This window comes from Artemia franciscana, chromosome 12 (genome assembly GCF_032884065.1).
Source record: "Artemia franciscana chromosome 12, ASM3288406v1, whole genome shotgun sequence".
Taxonomy (NCBI): Eukaryota; Metazoa; Arthropoda; class Branchiopoda; order Anostraca; family Artemiidae; genus Artemia; species Artemia franciscana.
The window spans coordinates 35,670,007-35,680,145 of NC_088874.1; positions in this window are offsets into that span (position 1 = coordinate 35,670,007).

Here is a 10,139-nt window from a genome sequence, read left to right on the forward strand (position 1 = left end):
TTAATTCGAAAAAAAAGAAACAATGAAGTATTCTTAACTTACGAACGGATGATGGGATCTTAATCAAATTTCATGTTTGGAAGGATATTGTGTCTCAGAACTCTTATGTTAAATTCCGACCGGATCTGATGACATTGGGGGGAGTTGGAGGGGGGAAACCTAAAATCTTGGAAAACACTTAAGAGTGGAGGGATCGGGATGAAACTTGGTGGAAAAATAAGCACAAGTCCTAGATACATGATTGACAGTACCGGAATGGATCCGATCTCTTTGGGTAGTTTTTTAATTCTGAAAAATTTGAAAAAATGAGGAATTTTTAACTTAAAAACGGGTGATCGGATTTCAATGAAATTTGATAATTACAAGGGTATCATGTCTCAAAGCTCTTATTTTAAGTCCCGACCGGATCTGGTGACATTGGGGGGGGAGTTTATGAGGGGGGGGTGAAATCATAAAAAAACGCATAGATTGGAAGGATCGGGATGAAACTTGGTGAAAAAAATAAGCAGAAGTCTTAGATATGTGATTTACATAATTGGAACGATCCGCTCTATTGGGGGGGAGGGGGTTAATTCTGAAAAATAGAAAAATTACGTATTTTTAACTTACGAAGGAGTGATCGGATCTTCATGAAACTTCATATTTAGAAGGACCTCATAACTCAGATCTCTTATTTTAAATCTCAACCGTATCCAGCGTCATTGGGGGGGGGAATCTGAGAAAATACTTAAAGCGGAGAGATAAGGATGAAACTGGATGGGAAGAATAAAAACCTGTCTAAGAAACGTGACTGACATAACCGGACCAGATCTGCTCTATTTGGTGGAGTTGGGGGGGGGGGGTAATTTGGAAAAATGAGGTATTTGTAACTTAAGAAAGGGTGACCAGATCTTAATGAAATTTGATATTTAAAAGGATCTTGTGCTTTAAAGCTCTAATTTTAAATTCCGACCAGATCCTGTGACATTGGGGGGAGTTGGAGGGGAAAACCGGAATTCTTGGAAAACATGAAAATTGGGGTATCTTTCTGTTACGAATAGGCTATCGGATCTTAATGAAATTTGATATTTAGAGGGAATTCATGTCTCAGAGCTCTTATTTCAAATCCCAGCCAGATATTTTGACATTGGGGGGAGTTGTAGGGGGAAATCTTGGAAAACACTTGGAGTGGAGGAATCAGGATGAAGCTTGGTGGATAGAATAAGCAAATGTCCTTGATACGTGATTGACGTAACCGTACTGGATTTGCTCTCTTGGGGGAAGTTGGGGGGGAGGTGTTCAGTGATTTGGCGAGTTTGGTGCTTCTGGACGTGCTAGGACGATGAAAATTGGTAGGTGTGTCAGAGACCTGCACAAATTGATTTGATTAAGTCGTATTCCCAGATTTGACCATCTGGGGGGCTAAAGGGATAGGAAAAATTAGAAAAAATGAGGTATTTATAATTTACGAGTGGGTGATCGGATCTTAATGAATTTTGATATTTAGAAGGACATCGTGACTCAGAGCTCTTGTTTTAAATCCTGGCCGGCATTAAGCATCTGAGTTTCCTTTTAAACAATCTGTTGATTCTTAGAATTTTGTTAGAGCTCATACCATATGAGCTCTTGGCTCTTCTTGCCTTGTCACAAGTGCTATATGAGCTCTTAGCTCTTGTTTTTGTCTCTCTCTCTCTGCGCCCGTTTGCTTGTTTCTATGATTGTCATTGTCTATTTCTGTGTCTGACTATGTGCGTTTGTAGGTTTTTTTTTGTCTCTCTCTCTAAGCCCGTATGTCTGAACGGGCGTTTGCTTGTCGCTGTGTCTTTGAATTTGACTCTGCGGGTTTATAATGTGTTTCTCTCTATCTCTCTCTTTGCCTGTGTGTCTGAGCGGGTATTTGCTTGTCTATGTGTCTGTCTTTGTATGTTTGTGTGTGTCTGACTGTGTGGTTCTCTCTGTCCATCTCTCTTTCTTTCTCTACGTATGTGTCTGAGTGGGTGTTTGCTTGTTTCCATGATTATCTTTGTCTATTTGTGTGTCTGACTCTGTGTATTTTTAAGTGTTTTTGTCTCTTTCTCTATGCTAATGTGTCTGAGCGGGTGTTTGCTTGTCGCTGTGTTTGTGAATCTAACTCTAAGGGTTTGTAGATGTGTATTTGTCTCTTTCTCTCTGTGCCTGTGTGTCAGAGAGGATGTTTGCTCGTCTATGTGTCTGTCTTTGTATGTTTGTGTGTGTCTGACTGTGTTTTTTCTTTTTCTCTTTACCTATGTGCCTGAGCGGGTGTTTCTATGTTGGTCTTTGTCTGTTCGTGTGTCTTTGTAGGTGTTTGCATATCTGTGTCTGTCTTTGCGTGTTTGTGTTTCTTACTCTGTGTGTTTGTGCATTTCTCTCTCTCTCTCTCACTCTCTCTTTCTTTCTGTCTCTCTCTCTGTGCCTGTGTATCTGAGCAGCGCTTTGCTTGTCTATCTCTCTTTATCTATGTTTCTGAGTGGGTGTTTGCTTGTCTCTGTGTCTGACTGTGTGTTTTCTCTCTCTCTCTCTCTCTGTGCCCGTCTATCTGAGCTACTGTTTGCCCCCCTCTCTCTCACTCTCTCTGCCTGTGTGTCTGATTGGGATTTTTCCTTGTCTCTGTGTCTGTCTTTTTGTGTTTGTATTTCTGACTCTCTGTTTTTGTATGGATTTTGTTTCCCTGTGCCTGTGTGGGTGTTTGCTTCTCTCTCTCTGTGCCTGTGTGTCTGAGGGGTGTTTGCTTGTTTCTGTGTCTGTCTGTTTAGTTGTTTTTTTCTCTCTTTCTGTTTGAGCAAATGATTGCATGTCTCTGTCTTTGTGTGTTCGTGCGTCTGACACTGTGTTTTTATGTGTCTTTGTTTCTCTCTCAGTCTGTTTTTGTCTGTTCGTTTGTCTGACTCCGTGTGTGTGTAGATTTTTCTCCCTCTCTGTTGCTGTGTGTCGGATCGGTTGTTGCTTGTCTCTCTCTCTCTCTCTCTCTCTGTGCCTGTGTGTCTGAGCAGGTGTTTGCTTGCACCGGTGTTTGCCTCTGTGTGTCTGAATCCGTTTATTTGTATGTGTTTTTCTCTCTATGCTCCTGTGTGTCTGAGCGGAGGTTTGCCTGTCCAGGTGTCCGCCTTTGTATGGTGGTGTGTCTGCGTCTGTGTGTTTGTATGTGTTTTTGTCTCTCTCTTGACATTAGTATTATTGGGCTCATTGGCTGTATCTGTTGGGTACTGATAATGTTCACATGCGCTTTGTTTTTCATCGATTCATCTTTATTTTCCTTGGTTATATTATCTGCCAATGCCCTTTTTTATTTTGCCTGCGATTTAACTGTCTATTACCACATCTTTTTACACAGGTAACAGTACCGGCACGTAGACAAAATATGGATCATGATATTGATGCAACAGTAGACCTTTCTTTTCCCATTTGCTTTCATTTGAATGCCAATACTAAAAAGACAGTGATATGATCTATCAATGGGTAACGTGTTACCACCAGCAGTAGCAAGAAGCTGGCCTTCGTCATCGACTAAGAGTTTTATGTTTGTATTTTCTTTGGGCACTAACATTTCTGTAAATGTTACTCTAGCATGCCCACTATCATAAGTTTATTCTTTTCAATACTCCAGAGGATTTTAATTTCTCAATGTCATGACAACGCACGCATATATTTCCAATACTATTACCACTATCAGTTGTTTCATAGTTCAAATATTCGTCGTTGTCAGCATTCAACGCAACGATAACTTTATCATGTGCACACACTTTCTTAAAGTGTTTCATCTCCACTGTTTTTAAAAACATGATGTGTTTATCCTTCCTTTACAAAAAAACTAAGCCCCGAGTCCAAAAAACTAAGTCGAAAGAAAAGGGGTATGGGGGGGAGGGTGTTGAGGGCCCTTTGGAAGTAGGTCATGGATGACCATAAGTTTCCTCAAAAAAGTGTTGATATAAGAGCTCATTCTCATGAATATGATGATGCAAAGGATTAGACTATGCTTATGTTAACATGTGCTGTCAACAAAAGTTCAATACTATATCATAAATCCTATTAGTCAAATTTGAAATCAAATAAAATAGTTTACTTAAATAGACATTCTTCCCTTGACGCCGCTTCTGCCATTCCCTTTGAATTAATATAAAATCGGTTTGCTAAAGAGGTCATTCCTCTTATTTAGTGAAGATGGAATATATGTTACTCATGTCCAGACAGGTATATGTAAATGAGATGCCCACTGGAATATGCTAATGATGTATCCTCTTTAGTATACTAATGAGGTTCATGATATATGTAAGGAGGTTTAGGCTATAACCTTTAGAGCCTCAGGGTGTCTCCTCTGTCCCTGTTATAGCAACACTACTGTTGACGTGTTTGGTAATGTGATTTGGAAGGTAGTTCAAGGTTTATTTCAGGGATTTCTAAAGTATCGTCTTCTCTGTTGGTAAAACCAAAAAATGACCCATTTATTCTTAAATTAATGGAATCTCTGTTCAGAGCTAGACCTAAATGTTGGTATTCAAAAATTTCAACAGCTTCTCAAGTTAGATTATTAGAGGCGGGGTTATGTTAGTAAAGTATTGGACTTCAAATTCGAGTGTCTTGTCATCGATTCCCACTTGTTCTTTTTTTTCAGTAACGGTTTTACCCCTTATATAAAGTTTTCTTATTTTAAAACTTTCAAAAATAGATATAAATACACCCTCTACATCTGCAAATAGGACAAAAATAGAATCACCAAAAAAGAAAAAATCATTGAGCACAAGGAATTTTTTCATTGAAAAACTTGAAAAGAAATCACAGAAAAAGAAAATAAGACTTAGTACTTTTTATAATATATTCGTACTACAGCTAGATAGGCCAAATCGGTTGTAGTTTAGTCATAGAAGTTAGCAGGGGGAGGTAACAACTCCAGGAAACATTTAATTGTTTTAATTTTTACTTTCAATATTTAGATCACAACTACAACATAGTTCCAAATTCTCTTATTTGTAACTAAAACGCCTAGTGAGCGCTGATAACGTCCTATTTCTTGCGTTTTGGATTCATATACTAACCCATAAATACAGAGCTGCTTCTATGTGAAATACTATGCTGACTTGTCACTATTTTCACTAATATGAATTTTTCACTAATATGACGTAAGTGTTTATCCTTCCTTTACTCCAAAAAAATCTAAGCCCCGAAAAAATTTCAAGTCTCAAAAAATTTTTAAGTCCCGAAAAATTCTGAGTTCAAAATAAAATTCTGAGTTTCTACAGAGCTGCTTCTATGTGAAATTAAATAAAAAAAAACTAATTTTTTAATTTAAAGCTTTTAATTGTTTTAAAAAGTTGAATTGTGGCAGAGTCAAACTTTAGCGTAAAGAGCGAGGGTTTGCTCAAAAAATTTTTAAGTCCCGAAAAATTCTGAGTTCAAAATCAAATTCTGAGTTTCTACAGAGCTGCTTCTATGTGAAATTAAATAAAAAAAACTAATTTTTTAATTTAAAGCTTTTAATTGTTTTAAAAAGTTGAATTGTGGCAGAGTCAAACTTTAGCGTAAAGAGCGAGGGTTTGCGGAGGAGACAACTCATTTCATATACGGAGTAATTTCTGTTCGTTTTAAGTTTTAATGTCGCTCCTTACTTTCAGCTAAAAAAAATTGTTTTTTTTTTTATTTAATTTCTGAACGTTTTTGAATTAATGCATGTTTGGCTTTGGCTCTCCGCACATAAATTATTAAATGAAATTTGTATATTCATTCTTTTTTTGGCTAAATGGCTTTCTCTTAGTTTTGATCAGACGATTTTGAGAAATAAGGGGTGGAGAAGGAGGCCTAGTTGCCCTCCAATTTTTCGGTTACTTAAAAGGCAACTAGAACTTTTAATTTTTAACGGACGTTTTTATTAGTAAAAAAATATACATAACTTAAGAATTAACTTACGTAACAAACTTTCATAACCTTATATTTTTATTATGTATACGAGGGGGTTCGTACCCTCGTTAATACCTCGCTCTTTACACTAAATCGTAAGTTTTGTCCCAATTCTTTAAGAATGACCCCTGAATCAGAAAGGCCGTAGAATAAATAGTTGAAATTACTAAAAATACTTTAGCATAAAGAGCAAGGTATTTATCTCCTCCTAAATACCTCGCTCTTTATGCTAAAGTATTTTTAGAACCCTTCATATGCGTAATAATCTCTGTTCGTTTTAAGTTTCAATGGTACTTCTTCCTTTCATTTGAAAAAACGTTTTCATGTTTATTTTTCATTGTTTTCTTATAGTAATGCTAGAGAATCCTGCGCCCTTGTCATTGAATTTTTCTTCCCCCGTGACAGATTCCTCCAAGGAAAAATCCTCCAACATAGCCCCCTCCCCCAAACGAAATAAAATCCCCCTGAAGACGTCTGTACACTTCCCAATAACCATTACTATACGTAAACACTGGTCAAAGTTTGTAACTTGCAGCCCCTCCCCCAGGGATTGTGGGGGAGAAAGTCATCCCCAAAGACATAGTTATTATGGTTTTCGACTATGCTGAACAAAATGGCTATCTCAAAATTTTGATCCGTTGACTTTGGGAAAAAATGAGCGTGGGAGGGGGCCTAGAAGCCCTCCAATTTTTTTGGTCACTTAAAAAGGGCACTAGAACTTTTCATTTCCGTTAGAATGAGCCCTCTTGCGACATTCTAGGACCACTTGGTCGATACAATGACCCCTGGGAAAAAAAAATAAACACGCACCCGTGATTTGTCTTCTGGCAAAAAATACGAAATTCCACATTTTTGTAGATAGGAGCTTGAGACTTCTACAGTAGGGTTTTCTGATACGCTGAATCTTATGGTGTCATTTTCGTTAAGATCCTACGACTTTTAGGGGGTGTTTCCCCCTATTTTCCTAAATAAGGCAAATTTTCTCAGGCTCGTAACTTTTGATGGGTAAGACTAAACTTGATGAGACTTACATATTTAAAATCAGCATTAAAATGCGATTCTTTTGATGTAGCTATTGATATCAAAATTCAATTTTTTAGAGTTTTGGTTACTATTGAGCCGGGTCGCTCCTTACTACAGTTCGTTACCACGAACTGTTTGATACTATGCTGACTTGTCACTATTTTCACTTTTCTAAAAAATTTTTTTTAACCAAAATCAAAAAAAGAATTGACATAAATGTGCTGAGGATTATTACTGTTATTAGTTGTATTTCACGTAGCGCCAACGCTACTTGTGTGACATTTATCTCTGCATCGCCATACTGTACAAAGTGTCTGCTGCTACTGGGACAAGGTGAAACCAAGCAATATATGTATATTTTTCTCACAGCTTATAAATTTTATGCTCACAAATAAGCGGTGCCTACTCATAATCTACCTAATGATATCAGTTTTAATAGGCAGGTCTAGGAGACCAATCTTTGGTTGGTGAAGGCGATTTTATACATAAAAAACATGGAATGCCCCCACCTCTCAAGAAACGTATACCTCCCATGCCCTGATTTACACAAAAATGTTTTGTATAATTCTTGTATATTTCATTTTTTTTTTACAAAGATGCAAAGGGGAATTTAATTTTCAAACTCTGGGTTTCAATTTTTCCGATTGGCATCCCTGGCAATTATTAATAAATGCAACGCTTTTACCTCAATGCTGCCAAGAACTGTTCAGATTCTTAATCGAACAAAGCTAAACGAGTAAGTTAATAATTCACATATTTTAAATAAAAGAATACTATTGCTATTTCAAATGCAAGAAAGATTTGCAAACAAGTGCCGCTAATTGTAATAAGTTGAAACTTCCAGAACTTGACGAGAGGGACATTTATCCGATATAAAGACATTATGATAATACTATTGTTATTATTAGTACTATTACTGCTACTGTTAAAGCTATACCGAAGAGTATGAAGCTGAAGTTTTTAGTGAGTATTGAGGGGGAGGGGATAAACTGAATGACAACACACTGTCAAAAGGGTGCATTTACAATGCCTTAGGAACAGTTTTGTCCCTTTTACTGCGGCACCTGCACAGTGTTCATTTAGTATTCTAAAGTGACTTAATTCATGCCTCCGAAATACAACAGGTTGAATGGTCTGGCATACTTGTCTATCAATCTTGATCTCAAGACGGATATTGACGATATTTTAATCGACTTCCGAAGGAAATCAAGAATCAAAGGAAATTACCTTTGAGACAAGAACTGTTACTCGTCCATCAAAGAATAACTTTTGGGACACATGTGTTATCCATGCTTTGAGCGAGGCAGATTTGTTGTACTTTTAATTGTCCAGTAACAGAAATGCATATAAACAAATTTGTTATGCGTTTTGTAAAGTTTTTTTGTTGTTGAGTCACTCTGTCGAAGTAGCAAACATTGCTTTTTATAACGCTAATATAAAAGTTTCATAACCTCGTAAATGTTTGCTACTTAGAAGTTGTAGCATCAAAAGTCATTTTTAGACTTTTTAGTCACTTGCTTTTCAATAAATGATAGCGTTCGCTTTGCTCCGTGTCATTATACCTGTTGTTGTACTCAACGAAACCCATTAACCATTTAATAACACTTTATTCTAGCAAAAGAACACGGAACAAGCTAAAGACTCGGTTCATTTGGGAAATAGGAAGAGGAGAAAGAAAGAAAAAAATTCGGATCATTTGAGAAAGAGAAAAAAAGAAAAGAAAAAACAAAATCTTGCACAAACGTAAAAAATATTCATTTCAGTTGATAAAGAGAAGAAAAAAAAGAAAAAACAACATCTTGCAAAAACACACACACAAAAAAATCGGTTCATTTGGGAAAGAGGAAGAGAAAAAAAAAAGAAACAACATCTTGCACAAACATGAAAAAAATATTCATTTCATTTGGGAAAGAGGAAGAGAAAAATGAAAGAAAAAACAACATCTTACACAAACTTAAAAAAAAGATTCAATTCATTTGGGGAAGATAAAGAGAAAAAAGAAAGAAAAACAACATCTTGCACAAACATAAAAAAAAGAATCAGCTCATTTGGTAAAGAGGAAAAGAGACAAAAAAAAAAAAGAAAAAACAACACCTTGCACAAACATAAAAAAAGATTCAGCTCATCAAACAGTTCGTGGTAACGAACTGTAGTAAGGAGCGACCCGGCTCAATAGTAACCAAAACTCTAAAAAATGGAATTTTGATACCAATAGCTACATCAAAAGAATCGCATTTTAATGCTGGTTTTAAATATATAAGTTTCATCAAGTTTAGTCTTGCCCATCAAAAGTTACGAGCCTAAGAAAATTTGCGTTATTTTAGAAAATAGGGGGAAACACCCCCTAAAAGTCATCATACAAAAATGTGGAATTTTGCATTTTTTGCCAGAAGGCAGATCACGGATGCGTGTTTTTTTGTTTGTTTTTTTTTTCCCAGGGGTGATCGTATCGACCCAGTTGTTCTAGAATGTTGCAAGAGGGCTCATTCTAACGGAAATGAAAAGTTCTAGTGCCCTTTTTAAGTGACAAAAAAATTGGAGGGCACCTAGGCCCCCTCCCACGCTAATTATTTTCCCAAAGTCAACGGATCAAAATTCTGAGATAGCCATTTTATTCAACGTAGTCGAAAAACTTTATAACTATGTCTTTGGAGACGACTTACTCCCCCACAGTCCCCGTAGGAGGGGCAACAAGTTACAAACTTTGACCTGTGCTTACATATAGTAATGGTTATTGGGAAGTATACAGGCGTTTTCAGGAGGATTTTTTTGGTTGGGGGGAAGGGTTGAGAAGAGGGGGGTACGCTGGGGGAACTTTCCATCGAGAATTTGTCATGGAGAAGAAAATTTCCATGAAGGGAGAGCAGGATTTACTAGCATTATTTAAAAAAAAAAAACAATTAAAAAATAAATGTGAAAAAGCTTTTTCAGCTGGAAGTAAGGAACAGCAATAAAACTTAAAACAAGCAGAAATTATTACCCATATGAGGGGCTCACCTCCTTCTAATACCTCGCTCTTTACGCTAAAATATTTTTAGTAATTTCAACTATTTATTCTACGGCTTTTGTGATTCAGGGGTCATTCTTAATGAATTGGGATAAAATTTAAGCTTTAGTGTAAAGAGTGAGGTACTGACGATGGGGCGAATCCCCTCATATATGTAATAAAAACATGAGAATACAAAAGTTCTTTACGTAAGCTAATTTATAAGTTACGTAAACCTTTT